This window comes from Tyto alba, unplaced genomic scaffold, assembly GCF_018691265.1.
Source record: "Tyto alba isolate M040663 unplaced genomic scaffold, T.alba_DEE_v4.0 Super-Scaffold_10, whole genome shotgun sequence".
Classification (NCBI taxonomy): Eukaryota; Metazoa; Chordata; class Aves; order Strigiformes; family Tytonidae; genus Tyto; species Tyto alba.
In genome coordinates, this window is record NW_024881262.1 from 19,839,202 (window position 1) to 19,856,844 (window position 17,643).

Genomic DNA, 17,643 nt, shown 5'->3' on the forward strand with positions numbered 1-17,643 from the left:
ACACTGGCATTTGCCTAGGTCTAGTGACTGATGCTGCAGTGGATGGAGAAAAGGGTAGTGCAGTGAAGTTGGCTCCAGACACCCTTAAGAAGAGTGTTCTGAAGCAGCTCTCCTTTCAAAAACACGTTACTGGACTTCTCCAAAGCCTACCTAACAAGTCTGGTGTAGACCATCGAGTGCTGCTAGATTACACACTCCCTCCCTGGGTGCACTGGAAGGTAAGTGAGCTTACCATCCCTCTCTCTCCTCCACACAGAACTAGAACTGAATCATTACAACAGATACCAAAATGGTTGTATCTGCCTTAAATCAGTAATAGTGGATTTCACCTTATATTTCTAAAATACGAACAGGAGCTCCAACTGATAGATCTGCTGAGTCTTGTTATAACTCCAATACAGGTTTTATCTGTCTGCTGAGATTTCTGAGGTCAGAACTGGGCTAGCATAAAACCATACTGACCTTGTGGCTCCCACCTGCAGTATCAGCCTGCGTGAAAGTAAGCTGTAACCATCACAGTCCTGGGCACATTACAGCTCGGCTTATTGTGCCTCGCCTGCTCTATTCTTTCAAGTAGATACTAAAGCAGAGACCAAACTATAGCATGAAATAACTGAAATGTTTACATGTTTGAAGAACTACAGAGGGCAAAATCTTTTATATTATTAATTTTCTTACACATCACAAGAAGGCAAGTTATAGAGGAAGGTTAAACATCAAAAATGAACAGAGAAAATACTCTAAACGGACAGAGCACGGGGAAGGTAATTTCCACTTTGCTTTGCCATGACACATAATGTTCCTATTGACTAGGAATATATTTTCAAGTTGTTAAGTTAGAAAACTAAGAAAAAGAACTTCTCATCACATTGCTGAAAAATACATGGCAATAAAAAAGTATCCAGAGACTGTCTGCCTGAATCGGTGTGGTCTTTTTAATTTGCATTGTTCCTGCTTAGCATTGCAAATAACAGTTTTAATTTGCTGTGAAGTTTCATTACTTGGTCCAGGCAGAAACTCAATTAGTTCTTGGAAAACAAATTAATAGTTGTGTGAAAACTTTTGTTTTACTTGGTGTTACTACTTGAACAATTCCATGAACAATGTAGAATACTGAATCCCTCAGTGCAGCTGTGAAGAGTAAGAAAATTCTTGGGAATATCTAAGTCCCATAAAGTCAGAATACCCTGGAGCTACATTTTCTTCCCAGCCATCTATCTACCCTTGTTCCTGGTATTCATCCAGAAATTCTGTTATCCGTTCAGACTTACAATGGATTGGTTTCATGCCTCAGGCACCAAGAACTACTTGGTAGTTCTCCTCATGTTCGTATGGTTTCTATTTTTCCTCCTGCACTCCCTTACATGAGATTTTCTCACTTTTTATCCACAAGCTCAAAAAGGGAACTAGCACCTGATTATGAGACTTGACCTCCTAAGCAGAGAAAGAGGAATGTACTCTGCTGGTGACATGGCATCTTTGAAGGTATTTTGCCATTTCTTTGCTGTGATACACCCCAGTCTGGGACCACAGCAGGTCACTGTCCTTCTCCAGGTGTTGAAATTCCAGGCAAACAAGAGAAGCCATTTCAATAATGGCTGATCACTCCTCTTGTGCTTGAGGAGGACTCGGTCACAGATACTGGTTTGTTACCTGGCAGAAACAGAACTGGGAGTCTCTGCAGGCTCCTCTGCAGAAGTGGGGAGAACTATGAATTATAGGGCAAACAATGCACATGGATGGCCAGGCCTCTTCCCTCTGGGGAGCTGCAAGCCCACGCAGTGCCACCCCCGCCCCAACATGCATCTAATCCATGAGGGAAGCCATCTGAGTCAGAGGCTGAAGAAAAGTCACAAAAAATTAACTGTGATGATGTAGGAAGATTTTTCTAAGTCCATCAGAAAAATGGCTAATCATCAGCAAAAATAAAAAAGGAATAAAAATACTTAACTCAAGGACTGTACATGAGCTAGCTTGACTGAGCAAACAGCAGTTCATCCCTTGGTGCATCTGCCTTTTTGGGGGGTTAAGAGAATAGCTACTGTTATTTTAACTGCTTGCTTACTCTTACAGCAATGAACACCCAGCTCCTCTGCTCATATCAAATGTTCTGAGCATAAAGGGCTGAAATGGCTTTGAAATGTCTATTCCCCATCAGAATAAATTATACACACATATACTAAGGATGACACATTTTACTTTGTATCTGAGAAGCACTTTCAAGATTAGCATAAATTATATTTGTAAATTAGAGGTTGGATGCCAAAAAACAGAAGATATACTATTTTTATCCCCCTAAACATGATTTCAGCAGACCATGAAATGTAATACTGAAGAAAGAAGGGCAGGATCACAGTCATGGATTCAGGAACTGTACTGTAAGTATAGTTTTACAGAAATCTACACCATTTTTATTATAGAAATTAAACATGCAAATTACACATTTTTTTTTAAAACACTTCAGAGGTCCCTATCCTTATTATCAAGGATATACATACATGATTTTTTTCTGCATTACTTTTCTGAAAGACTCCAAATGATCTTACATCAAGACCCAGAGAATAATACTACCACCCTTTTAGACACAGGCTAAAGCATAAAGGTGAAATTTAGAGTATTTTTGTGCACCTGGAGGACTATCTAAAGTGAGCAACTGCCATGTTTGTGCACATCAAACATCTTACCTCTGCCATATGCCTCTGCTTTTGAGGTAGGAGATCAGGTGGTGCTTAAGAAGTCAGGCCTCGCTGGACACAGAATACATTAGTGCTATAAAATAAAACTTATTCTTTCATCACATCTGTCAAACCCACAGGCCCAGGGTTTGATCCTGCAAACATGCAATGAGCTGACACTCCCTCTTTGTGTAGTTCCGTTATTGCACTGGAATAACTAGGAAGCCTTGCAGAAATTGCTTGTCGCTTGTGAATCTGTTCTAAGCAATACCACTTGCAGAGGTGTGCCCACATAGTTCGACACTAGATTATTTCTAGGAAATCATTTCTTCAAGCCAACCCATATGTATAACAGACTCCTAACAGCACTCTGTGCTGCTGTTGACAGTCTGGCTCCTGCCATCCACAACAGGATTGAATCTTGCACACAGAAGCATCTCCAGATCAAACTGAACCACCACGTGTTGTGGCTGCACTGTAAGATTAACCGAGTCCCTGGTGAGCCAACAAAAGAGCTGTAATTCCTCTGCAGTGCATAATGAATGACAAAAGCAAAACTAACCATGACTATCCACAGGAGGTTTTCCATAAGATGCCAGATAACCTAATTTCAAATGATGATCTGCTGTGGTCCACAGTCAACTATTTTTATAACGCAAGAGGTTGAAAATGCTAGCAATATTTGGAAGTTTGGAAAAAAAGAAAAAATCAAAATCAAAACAAATCCAGAACCCAAAGCCTTTTATAAGAAACACTGATAAATAAAAACTATGCATGCTATTTTTACAACAAATCTAACATAAGTTTAGGAAGCAGTAGCTGAGGAGTAAGGGCCTGTATTTCATGAGTTTGAACAGAAGTGCAGGTACTACTGCTTATTTCTACTGGCGTTCCTTCTGTCTTTAGTAGGCTGCCTCTTAAACTTGGGACTAACAATGAGTACGTGGGGCTGAACATTCACAACTCCACAGCAGCCTGGTGTTGCTTTCCTCAGAGGACTGATGATTCCTACCGTATCTGGGACACCGGGTCTCCAGTGCTCCAGCCCCAGGTATGTCTGGTGACTGACTGATATATATGGAAATGTGTGTAAATTGTGAATACAGAGGACACTTAGCAGGCAGATGTGAAAAGCACTCTGCTTTTATACAACTCCAGATATTTTTAATTTTGCATGGGAGATGCACAGCTAAAAGCTAGTAAATGAAAGCTCATCTGTTCAGAGTCACCTAGAATTAGACTACAACCATATGCAATGTTTAAACTGAGTGCAAATGCATGTTCACATTAATGGAGTGGGGTTTTGCATGCTGTCAAAAACGGGTGGAGCTAGAACAAGGCTGTGTTTTTGTCACATTCAGTTGAAAACCACATGGCACAGACTCCGCTCTGCCTGAGCAACTGTGGCTAAGTAAATATTTCAATGAGATATGGGAATAAATTAACATATAAAATAATTTATGTGGATTTTTGTAATAAAATGTTTCTTTGGATTTGAGTTGATGGGTTGTAATAGAAGAAAAATCTGTAAAAAGTAAAAAAAGCCTTTTTGTGGATCAGATGCTGAGAAAAGTTTAAATCTGGACAAACGAATGAAATATGCCAACACTCTAAGAACAGCGATTTGTAAACCAAGTGCACTGTGTCTGCCGAGATATTACACTGTGCCTAACCTTTCCAGATTCAGCCTTATTTCAAACAGAGATTGTACAGATGCTCTTCTGAGTCCCTTGAGCAAACAGGACTCTACTTGCCTTTTAAAATCCAAGATCAAATATAAGGAAATTAAGGTTTAAGATAAATGCTTCCTATGGCCTCCAGCCCCAAAGACAAAAGAGCTCAATCCTAACCTAGCAGTGAACAGGAAGAACATTTTGTTTTGGAGGAAAACCTCACAAATTTCACTACAGCGTGATCCATAGCAAAACATATAGATTTTTGTTCAAGTAATGACTAGAAACTCAAGCTATTCACATAATTCTTCTGATAATATTGTCATTCATAACTCTCAGTTCAAAATATATTCCCTAGGCTGGCTTTTCTCTCTGTTTTTTTTTTTGTTTTTTTTTTTTTTGTTTTTTTGTTTTTTTTTTTTTTTTTTTAATAAAAGCCATGTGAGTACATAAAAAAGGGAGAGGCACTGCCTGGTGTACAGAGCCTGGGAGGAGGTCTCAGTAGCACAGTTACAGTAGGGCTGTAACAGGGATGCAGGCTCTACTGAAAGGACAGTTTTATGCAAATTCTTGTCTTTTGGCAGCTCACCACTCCAGATCCGTTATATTCATATAGGGCAATTTTGCTTCCAGACATCTCAGCACATGACAAAACTCAGGGATTTGCATTCTCTTGAACATACATCCAAATATTCCAGGTACAATTTCAGATACTGCTTTCATAGATATTTAGGGTCAGGGTGGAGTTAACTAAAAAGGCATCTGCACATTAGCAATTTAAATGGAACTAAATAAATTTTACCTACAGATTCTATTTTTAAATTTTTATTTAAGGGGAATGCACAGTGCAAGCCTTACTTGGGTATTTTCCCCACTTACAATGTTTCTGTGTCTTCACAGGAAACGACACCAAAAAAAGTAGTTTACTGCAGCCTACCCTACCCTCACTACACAGGTGTTCTGCTGGATACATCACCTTATTGGCACAGGTGCTGGGACCCAAAGAAATCTTCAACAGAAAATCATTTTTGCACTGGAAAAGCCCTGCTGGAGTCTCTTACCTTCGCTTTACAGCTATCAATAGTTACCCTTGTGCTATTAAGTATCCATATTACCACCTCTCTGTTCCTTCTGATTTCTGAAGGGAAGGCTTCAGCTCATTTGTCGATCATCACTTTGTGATTTAACTGGATAGCATGAATGTGCCTTGCAAAATGAAATGAAGACTCCAAAAACTAAGTGAAACATTTTTCACAGGTGTGATAAACCCAGAAAGCAGGATAGGGAATCACTCCACAAAGATGTGTACACTGGTCTCTCTCCTTCTTCCCTGGACAGTCTCAACCCAGGAAATTAAAACTGCATGAAATGCTGTACATCAGTATCGACAGCTCTCAGTGTCAATGCCTGGAGAGGCTTGCTCACTAAGATAAATTTGCTTTGAAAATCTCTCTGATTATATCACTTTTTTATCCACAGCAAGGTGACCATTATTGCCACAACAGAATATTAATGTGCTTCACACCTCAACTTTGAAATAATAATCTAAGCCAACTCTTTCCCTGTCTTGATGGATGTCAGTTTCTTAGTCAGGGTTGTCAGAAGCTGGTTATTTGTTCAGAGAAATAAATAAAAGAGGACATTACATTTTCAGAAACATGGTTGATTTAATATTGCATGTCAGAGCATGTGAAAAGCAAGAATAATGGTCATATAGAAGGTTAAGACTTAGTGATTTCAGTCAGGACCCTGAAAGAGGTTAGACAGCAAAAGTATAGCTTGCCCCACGCATACATGTACCCAGAGTGCCCCTCAACTAATTCTACACTTTGGTTTCCAATATATTCATTGCATGTCCATGCATTCCCATTAGAAATCAAGGTGAATTGTCCAAATGCAAAGTGCAGAAATATTTTTCTCCTCTGTATCCATGGACACAGCTAATGGGCCAGATCTACTAACTCTAGCAGGCTACTAAAAGGTCTCTACATATATGGGAATTTAACACCAGAGAGAACCAGCTACAATAAAAGCCACCAATGAACTGCCAAAGCTGCCAAAAGTTAGCACACACTGAGCAGAATTACTTTTGCAAATGAGGATGTTCAGCTAATTATTATTTTTTTCATCACTGTTGTGTTGTGGGTTTTTTTCTTTCAGAGGTATTTTTTTGCCAAACAGTTGAGCAAAAACTACATCCAACAAGCTCTGACACTGACAGAAGTGTCAGAAGAAGTGTAGTATTTAAATGCTCCTTTAGTGACATACTGCCCAAAGGATCATCACTACAGCCTATGAGGCTTCAGTGAAATAAAATTTTGCTAAAGCAACAGTAAGTAAGTTTTCCAAGCTGTGAAAACCTGGGTGAGGATTTTTCAGGGACTTAAAAAAATTTTAAAAAAGAGCAAACACCCTTATAACCTACATTCAGTGCTATAATGGTAAATTAAGTGGGGAACGTATGGCTTTAGCTCCCTGCATGAGAGGTGATCAGCTCAGTGCTGTTCATACTAAAAGTGTGTCAACTCACTTTATTCCTCAGGTAACTCTTTGAAGCTGTCGTTCATTGGAGTGGCATGTTCAAAGTATCCGAGCTTGCAAGAAATAATGCTTTCTGTGCATTGAGGTGGTGAGCTGTGGCAACCAGGGTTACAGGAAGTCTGGACCTCATTTTACAAAAAGATGACAAACCAAAAATAATGTGCTGTTGCTTTTCTTTGCACTAAGAATTATTATTAAAATCTGCAAAACTGCTGGCAGTAAATTTTAGTGTATGTACATTTCTAGGTCACTTATGCCCCTTTGAAAAGTCTTCTATCTAGAAACCATAGCCCTGACATAACATGAACTGGTTTTCCATCTCCCAATGATACAGTGCAGGCAGTAGTCTACTTTAAAAGAACATAAGCCATCAAGAAGCTCAGAGATACGTTGTGTGTATGCACCAAACATTGCAGTCCAAATCAGCTAGTCTGCAGACTAGGCAGCACAAAGGGATATCCGTGTGTCTCTAGTAAGAACAATTCAACTTTAAAAACAAACAAACAAAAAACCCACAAGAAAATACTGTTGTTCTCTGCTCCAGAATACAGGATTCACCTTTCTTTGCCTGTCCTGCTGCCCAGCGCCCACCCAGGACACAGAAGCCTGCTGCTGTGTGCTTACTGCACTGGCTACCCAAGGATTTCAAGTTTTGTAATGCTAAAGCAAAAAAAAAATCCTTCAGGATGGTCTCACAAAGAAAAAAAACAAAAAGCACTACAAAACCAAACAAACAACAAAAAACCTTAAACCAGGGTGGCCTCTACATTTTGGCCCATTATGTATAGGATTGGATCAGACAGGCTTTCAAGTCCTGCTGCACTGTACCACACCCACACCCCCACACGCTCTCTTCTGTGAATTTGCCAGGCTACCTGGAATGGCATGCAGATGTGCTTACATATCTGGTGATGACCAGCTTATTATTCTGGTCTCTAGAATCTCTATATTTTGTTTCTTACTCAGTAAGAAATGAAAGATAGAAGTGGTTAAATAAAGCCTATCAGCACCTAGTTATTTAGCCAGTGGATGCATTGCTTTACAGCAGATGATTAAAGGTAAGAAAAGAGAAGCACAAGCACCTCATTACTGCAGCTATCAAAAGTGCCTTCTAGAATCCGTGTGCAGGTAAAGGCTAAAACCAGCATATTTCCCATTGCAGGTTCTGAGCTATATGGTGACCTGTGGTCATGCTTTTGTAATCCTGCTGTTGGATTCTGTAAGAAAAAGTTAAACACAGTTGAAGGATTGTGAGATACTAGAGAAAAAACTTGGGAAATCAAAACTATGGGGTTTTGCAGTTGTTTGTGATTGAGCCAACCTGAAGTTTTTAATCCACCCTCAGATATTAAGAGAGTTCATTCTTCCAGTGAAGACTTTAAGATAGCTTTGATTCATGACCCAGATCAACTTCAAGAGGGCTCATGAAAAAAGTGTCAAGGAAAAAAAGTGTCTCCCCAGGAGAGATTCCCTACTGTGAAAGTGACAAAACTGCGTTGGTCTAATAGATGCTAGCATCTATAATTCTTGAAATGCAGATAAAAATAAATGCAAATTATAATATTTCATAATACATACGAGTTATTTATGCATATGCTTATTAATCTGTGTTTATTGCCCTTCAAGCTGAATAGAGAAACAATTAAATCCCTTTTTAGCAGTAGTAGTATGGCACATGTAGATATATAGCTTTGATTTACAGAGTATGACAGGCAATCAATGTGCGTCAGAGAAAGCCCACATCAGCAAAGAGACATGTTAAAGCCGCATTCAAATTTTCTTTTTTAGGACTGAACAGATGAGTGTTTCCTTCATGTTCTGAACACAATAGGATTGGGAAATAACCTGAATTTCAGGCTAGAAGAAAATGAATTGCTTCAAATCATAGGAAAATGAACAGCACTAATTTTATTCCTGACATTCAGCAGAATTGAGTAGTGCATACTGGAAAAAGGAAAGCCAGACATATCCCAGAGTCTGCTATTAGACCTTTCCACTTGCACACACCACAAGTAGTATAAGAATGACACCTAGAAATCAACTCTTTTCCTACATTTTTCACTCTCATGACATAAGCATTAAATTTGACTGATGAACTGACAATAAAAAAGAAGGTTTATGGATTTCTTTTTTTTTTTTTTTTCAAATGATTAAACAAAACAGGAATACGTCCAGGAAACGAAAGACTGAATTCCTGTATTAATACTGATGTACAATAAAAGCAGTTAAAGATCCCACAAAAGTTTTACATCAGTTGTCAGAATATGAACTGACTACCTATTTCAGCTGGGAAGAGTCTGATTGCAAAGTCATGATGCTATCAAAGAGGCAGGCTTGTAGGAAGCAAACACCTAAGATGATCAAATCAGTAGCATCTTGATTTTAAGACCAGAGGGTCAAATTCAACATGATGGCTCAAGTTTGAAGATAACAGTACAAAACTGAGAAACCTGAGCAGGACTACATTCCCCAGTCCCCTCCGTCCCATTATCCCAGCCAGTCACAACACATCCTTTGTCAAAGCCAGGCTTGGTCCCTTCGAACTAATGCTTTCTGTGCTTTGTCAGGACTAGAAGGTTAGAGCTGGGGATCAACAAACAGTTCTGTTTTCTATGGAAATAACCAAATGTCAACTTTTTTTTATTACAAGTCAAGTCACTCGGTATGACTGTTGTGCATACGAGTGGCTGGACAAATGACTAAGGCTGTCCCTGCAGAGGACCACTCTGTGCCCTGCTGCATTTTGCGACTCAGCAAGGAGTGTGAGTCAGGTGGGTCTCCCAAGTCACTTGGTCACCTCAGGGCCGTTCCTCTGTCCTGCCCTTGAACTGCAAAGTGCAAGGTAATTGAGAGATGAGACAGGGATTAAATGACCCACAAAAAATTCTTGAGATTTAAGTTCCCCAAAATTTCCTTTAGAGACAGAGTTATACACTTATGTACACCTTCCACACATACAATTTGCACATCTTATTGTGATAAATAACAAGAATTTTGCTTTCGCTAAAAGTAATTAAACAATTCATTTTATTGAGTTAGGCTAAAGCTATTATTAGTACCACGATCCAAATTTTAAGAAAAGTAAAAGAATTTACTACTGGGAAAAGAAAAGGGGGGAACTGATCGGAGGAAACACCAACCCAAGAGCCCCCCACCCTTCTTGGGATGCTCACCAGATGGTCCATATCAAAGGGTGGTAACTCCTTTGCAATGGAATGAGAAAGAACAGGATGGGCCATCTCTGGTATCTCTTGTGCTCGAGAGAAGAGAGGAACTGAAACCACTGAGCCATAAAGACAAAGGAGCTGCAAATTAGCCCAGACTTGAAGGACAAGGTGTACGTGACCACAGGACTGAGTTTGCGAAGGGTCAGCTAGCGAACACAGTGAAGAAGACTACGAGCCTTCATCTGAAGGCCCCTGCCCACGACCACCAGGGAGCACTGCCCAAGCGCGACGGGAGGAATTTGGGGTGGGGGGATATGTTAATGATTTCTCGGAACTAATTGTAATATTTCCTCCCTATCCTTGGAGTAGTGATGCATATGTATTAGAGTAGATTAATATGTAACATTTTATATAATAAAAGGGAGCCCCTTTGGCTCCAGAGGGTGCACCATTGCGCCCAGCACTGTATTCTTTGCTCCACTGACTTTGTCCCCAATAAAACCTTTTTTTTTATATATATATATATATGTGGGCTTGTTTCTCACATTATGCAGAAAGCTTCAGTCTCAGTGAGTGCCATTTTCCAATGACAAGGCTCCAATATGTAATTTAATAATTCCATTAGTATTCTTTGGGAATAACGACCATTGTTGATCCTTCTTGTTTTGCTGCATTTTCTATTCTTTTTTGCTAGCTTCCATTCCTAACCTGTATTATTATTATTATGGTCCTTGCCAAGTCTGGCCATTACCTGCTCATTAGAACTTCTGTGGCAGAAAATGTTCCTGCAATAAACTAATTCTAGTACTTTTCAATCTATTTTCAGGTTGAGTGAGTCTATAAACTAAGATTATTATTAAAGTGAGCTGCAGTGATGTGTTCGACAGACTCTGAATCTTGTATTAAGGCAAAAGGAAATTCATCTATATAGTTTTAAATTTATAGCTGGAAGGCTGAACAAAAAAATAATTCTAGACCCTCAAAGAAGCTTGCCTCCACTGGGGTATAAAGTGACTAGCAGGTCAATGGGCAAAGCAACTTAGTTTCTTTGTTAGACATACAAGAGGGATATATGGCAACTAGCAATACAAGCTTATTCTGATGACTTTCAAAATGGAAACCCACTTTGGAATTCTCCAAAGCAATGTTAAAACTTCCAAGAGCAGGCATGCATGTGCTCTTAGTTAATATTGCTAATAAAACCACTAAGTAGCTCAGTGAGTTGAACCTACAGCAAGCTCCAGCAACAGAGATTTTTATATGCAATTTGAGGGCTGAGTTCCCTACAGAATGATTGTAGAGTTCTTATTCCACTGCAGTTATGACTATAAAATATTAGCAATGTTAAGTAAATTACAAGAGGTGACATGAGAAAACCCTTCCATCGGTTAACAGCTGGGCTTCCAAGCTATCCAAAATAGGCCTTATTACTTGTCTCCACTTTTTTAAAAAAAAATCTTATCTATTTACTAACACTTAAACCATAAAAAGAAGAAAAAAAGAAAAAGAAACAAAACTCTGGGAGTTTAAATAATCATAGCTAAAAGGTTTACAGCATGCACATTTTCCCCAATTTATTAAAAACAGGAGCAAAAAATTGACTGTGATTTTGCAAGAGCAGGAGAAAATTAAGCAATGTCTCATCTGTGACTTCCAATTTAATTTTAAGCACTCTGAGGCTTTTAATATAAATGGCAATTTTATTGCTGGCATTAGAGATGTAGTCATCCTGATCTCCAAAAATGTCTACCACTTTCTGGGCAGATCTGTGAAATACATGTACATTATTAACCACAGGACAGGACATCTCAGACACACAGCAATTACACAACTGTTGCAGAATCATTCATTCTGTTTGGCCATCAAACTTTAAAGCCACAGTCCAAGAGATAGTCAGGATTGAGGAAGCAGACTAAACCTCTGGGCATCTATTCCTACTGCAACAAGGTGGCCTCAACACCCTTTTTCCCCTTCTCCTGCACTTATTTTATTTACACCATCTCCTGAAGCAGGAACAGTGGGTGTGTATCCAGCAGGCAGTACCACCACCGCCAGTCCTGGCCCCCAGGAGGGTCTTGTCTCCCCAAGATCTGTATCATCTCAGAAGCATCTTGTCAGACCTTCAAGCCCATGCAGAGGGAGGTGGCTCTACCCTAGTCATGCCTTAATGAGAATATCATCTGCCTTATGGCAAAAGACACCAAATAAAACTGGGTATTTAGGGCTCATACCCTCATGAGAGGGAAAACTGCTACCAAGTATTAACTTATCTCTAAGTATCCAACCAATTTCACAGAAGACTAGCATCATCTCGTTAGGTTTAGGAATATAAACTGTCTGTCATCTGTTCAATCCATTTATAAAATGTGGAAAGGCAGCAGGAGACCTAAAGATTCATGAGGACTTCCTGGAGAGAAACATCCACTGCTCTCTTTCTCATTTCCCTCAGCCTTTGATTTTAGTCTCATCTTTTCACAGTCCCACTCCTTTGTGTATGCTGCCTGTACTGCAGGACCTCCAATCACCCTGTGCACCCCATATTACACACTGAGGGAACTTCTGTGTCAATCTCCAGCACCACCACAGCTGTAGCCAACTGTATGCCTCCTGTTTTGATGTTTTACAAGAGTTGATTTTGATCTAGGGGCAAAGGGAAAGGAGAGTGTGAGCAACACTGGGGAAAGCAGGGGCCACCCTCGCATCTACACAGATAGATGTAGTTTGTTTTGACAAAGAGGAACTGCATGGCAGGACGATGGGAAGAACTCCAGAGACTCAATAAGAAAGTGGAGTCCAGTCTGTACAGCTGTCTTGTATAGTTACATAGTCTCACAGACTTAAAATACCTGATCATCTCCTAATCATTTATTTATCTCTGTGGGATAACTATTATTGCCCCATTTCAAAGGTTATTCGATGATGCAGAACATATAGCTAAGCAAAACCCTGAATCCGCATCCCATAATTCAGTTCCCAGGCTTCAGTCTCAAAACCAGAACCACCCTTCCCCTCTGTCACGCTTCTGCTTTTCTCTATGGGGTTAGAATTTCAGCTCTGAAATACACACAAACACTGGTCTGAATGCAGTGCAGCATGCCAGAACACAGCCCCAGAGCTTACAGAGGGGGGTGTATGACAAGCCATCATGGATCACTTCAATTCAGGAAGAGGCTGTTGACACTACAAAGTCCCCCCAACACACACTCTTTTGACACAATTGACAATGGCAGTCTCTCAGGAGAAGGCCAAGCCTTTGGCCTGAGAGTACAGAAGGGGTTTGCAGTGAGGCCTCAGACCTGGAAAGCAAGGGCAGAATGTGCTTTTGGCTTATCTACAGCTGTCAATCTCATTCTTTCCCATGTTTTTTCCAAAGTTCCCCAGCACACTGGGAGGAGTCTGATGATATGTAAAATAAAAGACATATACAAAAAAAGGATAAAATTCAATACCTCGTGTTGTCAGTATGATGCAGCCCTCAGCTAGCAACCTGTGAACGGATTTGACTATTTGGGCAATCTGCTCATAACAAAAGCCGTGACAGACAGAAGCACAAGAGTGTGTACAGTAAACATGGTGAAGTGCCAAGGCTGAGGGTACCAGTAATAGCTGGTAAAAAAATGAGGCTAGATATTTTGCCTTTCAGAAGGCAGATAAACAGGAAGAAAAGAGGAAGAGGAAAATGAGAAAGAAAAGGGGAAGTCCTGCCCTAAGCATGCTAAGATGCTCCATGGATGGATGCATATTTGCTGCACTGCAGATACACTTACACATAATAGACCTGAATTCATTAATACTAAATATTTACACTCAGCTTGTAACTGGTCCAAAAAAGCAATTATGATACATCATGTTGACAGAGAGTATAAAGCCATTAAAACTTGGATCACTCACACAATATACTGTGTCAATGCACAGTTAACAACAACATCCCTAATACAGTACACACTTAAATGGGGAGAGTCCAATGCTTTCTAATAATGCAATGCAAAATCTATCTGTTGCTGTGACACCTATCCTGCAATGAGATTCCTTTAACTGAAAATATGGTACAGTGAAACCCATGAATATGATTTCAGTTGCCCATTAAATTTAGCATAGTTTATCTGGTAAACTCAGAGGGAACTCTTGGGACTGTACTTTGGTTGTGATATTCTCCCAGCAGCCTAACATGTTATAGGTGTCATTCATGGAGGACTTAAAACATGGAGATGAGCTGGTGTCAATAGCACCTTTAGCTGCATGATGGCAGGTGAAGAGAAGCTATACAAGGAGAGACTCTTCAGTGCCCATCTTCAGCCTATTTCCAGTCCACTTGAATCTCTTTGAGAAAGGAATAAACAACAGTAATTCCTTGGTTGGAAATGAAGAGCAGAGCTGTCAAAAGTGTAACAGCCAAGATGTAACAGCCACATTCAATTCACTTCTCTCTTTCACAAACAACAGTCTTAAGAGGTTAACCATGTGGCCTTTTAAAGAGCAACACGTTCCATGCAGAAGTCATTGTCCAGAGAAGTGCTACATGGCTTCCAGTTCTGACAACACATCAGCCTTAGAATCAGTCTGGTGAAGTGGAGATAGCAAAAGGTTTTGAAATTACCAAAAGCAGCTACTTAAAAAATATGTAGTCTAAAATGCAGTCCAAAGACACTGCAGGGAAACTAAAATACAAGCTGAAGACATAAATTTTAGTGGAAATAGCTATCCAGTTTGGCACTAGGCATACATTACTACAACATGACCTACACGAGTCATGGGCATCCCCTCATTCCATTTACCCTTCTCTTTGAATAACCCTGTATAGAAACACAGGGTGCCACTGGTAAAATATCTGCCAAGACAAATGGTAAAAAACATAGTATAAATCAGCCATTTTCAGGGCCCAGATCCAAAGACACTAATCCTTTATTCAGGATTCAAGCTGGCAATATTCCATATAGGAGGACATTTGTTCTCTCTCTGGACTGGATATAAAACCCATCTGCTGAAGAGAGCAAACTCTCTTCTATTTTCAACTCCACTGAGTAAAGGTGTAAAACCATGTTTGCCTTCTATATACCTCCATAATCACCAAAGTGACCACAAGTACCCAATGACGCTATTTGGGTAGATGTTCTAATGCTCAAGCCCAACTCAGATATAAGGGTTTGCATTGTATTTTATAAATTCCATTGATGGTACAGGAGCATGCAACACACTTGATCTACACTAGAATCAAATATACTTGCCTAATGTGTTGTGATACATCCTCACCTTCACACACACATGACTTGATGAGAGTCTTGAGTTCACAAGCAAACCCAAAGATTTGATTTAGATCTGCTGACATGGCTGTCATTGCTGGCACAACAATGGTGTGCATCAAAATTTCCCTTTGTTTGGAGTAGGGAAATCATGCCAGTGTTTTAGATACCATATCATGTAACTACTGACTTTTTCTGTGGTGACCTTCATTCCCTTGCAAAACTCTTATCGACAGCAAGCAGCTCTCTGAAACAAAAATTGTCATTCTGATATAGAAAGATGATCTGGTGATTTAAGTTGGATGACACATAAAATGAGTTGGAACTACATCAGAAGATTCAGTCTACAATAATTTCCTTGAATTCCCGTTTTGCAATTTTTTGTGTTCTTGAGGCTGAGCTTGAGAACTTATGCTTATGTCAAATTGTATGTTGCTACTTTGGGCAACCACAGACTGTAAATGTCATTGAGCGTATATATCAATAAAGAGGTCTTATTTATTTCCCTGCTCAATTCCTATGCACTAAGATGTTTACAAGATGGTCAAAGTCAAATAAATCATTATTTTCTGTGGTAGGAATAAAAGTCTTACTGTTAACATGGATGTTCTATTTCACCCTAAAAACATGGGATATGAGTGTGATACTACCATTGAGAATAAACAAGAAGCAGAAGTATTTCAATGACCCAAACAGAAATCCCAGGTCCGGTTTACTGAAATATAGAAGGCCCAGGGAAGTATTAAATGAAGTGTTAAAATTTACATCTACCTTCTCTCCATGATAATTTAATTTCTATAAAGAAATTCTTCTAATTCTGTGTTGGACGTCTTATGTAATAAATTAACCTCCTCATTCTGTAGATTCCTATATGCATAAGCAGAGTATTTGCAAGGCCACGTCTTTTCTACTAGTATGTGTTTATTCATCTTACGATGTGTGAAATATGGTTCAGGCAATTCAGTCTGAAAACGGATTCTTTTTGCTATACATACTTGCCATGTTGAGATGGAAAGCTTTTGGATAACAACCATGTTTTAAACATATCTATCTATAGCTTAAAAAAACCCCAAGGCTTGATAAGCTATGTTTTAGCAACTTTAGTAGGAGAAAACTACTGTCTGGAAGCATGATATAAAATATTACTTTGCAGAAACCATCAAGCAACTATTTTCCCAAGACTTTATAAAGCACTTAGTAAAAAAGTACTTAGTATTAACATCATGCATTTGTGGAACTCATCATCCTAGGATATGGTGTAAAAAGCATCAAAATCCACAACACATAACTTTCTATTGATCAGTTTCTGGCCAGAGAAATATGTTAGAAGAATGTTCTTTACTCTTTCTTCAAAGTCAAGTAATCCCTGTCTTTAGTTTTTCCTCATGTTGCTGTCTAGATGAAGTTACCTTGTCACCAAAGTGTCATAATATTTTTTCAAAGTACTTAAAAATACTTTCTAGATGTGTTCTTTTAGGATAGATTAAAGAACAATAAGCCATTCCAGTGCCTTGACAAAATTTTAAGTAGATTAAACCTGCCTAAATATTGATTTAGCTGCTAGAACAAAATAACTCTTTTGGGTAATCCTAATAAAGGATTTAAAATACTTACTAAACATGTATGATCTACTGGGTAAACATGACTGTGAAGAGACTATTTCAGTCTCTCAAGCAACACTTTGCATATTTTGTAACTTTACAGGGAAAACTTTCAAAAGTTCAGCAGTTTATTACATATTTATTATTGAACTATACCTAGGGACCCAATTTAAATTTACATCATGTAAGAAGGAATTAAGATTGCTGTCCTTTCCCAAACCCGTTCCATGTTTGTCCTGGATCTGAGCACCATGAATGTGAGCACCTTGTACCAATGATGTATTTCACCTCCAAGTTCAACAGCACTAGGATTTTACTCTCTGAATTGAGTTTGATTTTTGGTTTCCACTGTGGGCTTCCCTTGCTGCTCTTGCTTAGGGTAGAGAGTTACCAATGAAATACTTCCTCATCAGCAGAAAGAAAGAGTGGAATAATAATGCTTGTGGTAGTGCTGGCTAAACAAGTACAAGCAGGGTGTGTGCTGTCAGATCAGCCCTGACTGCAAGTGCAGGCCACTGGGTTTGAAAAGCTTCCTAGTGCTCCTGCACATACTGCACTTTTAACTATCTCTATTTCAAGGTCAACCTGAAGAGCTGTTGTCCCAGGGATGGGCAGAAGCTGGGTTATACTGGCTTGAAGGATCCATATTACTGCTGGCCAGAGCTGGTCAGGAAAAAGACATTAGTAGAGGATGATCCAAGTATAAGACTCTTTATTCTGCTTCTGTACTACATTGCTCAGGAGCA

The 17,643-nt window shown here is 39.4% G+C and overlaps 1 protein-coding gene across 7 annotated transcripts in view; it reads right to left on the reverse strand.

Annotated features, from left to right (window-relative positions):
* Positions 1–17,643, reverse strand: part of NYAP2 (neuronal tyrosine-phosphorylated phosphoinositide-3-kinase adaptor 2) — a 146,092-nt gene that overhangs the window by 83,858 nt on the left and 44,591 nt on the right. The window lies entirely within an intron of this gene.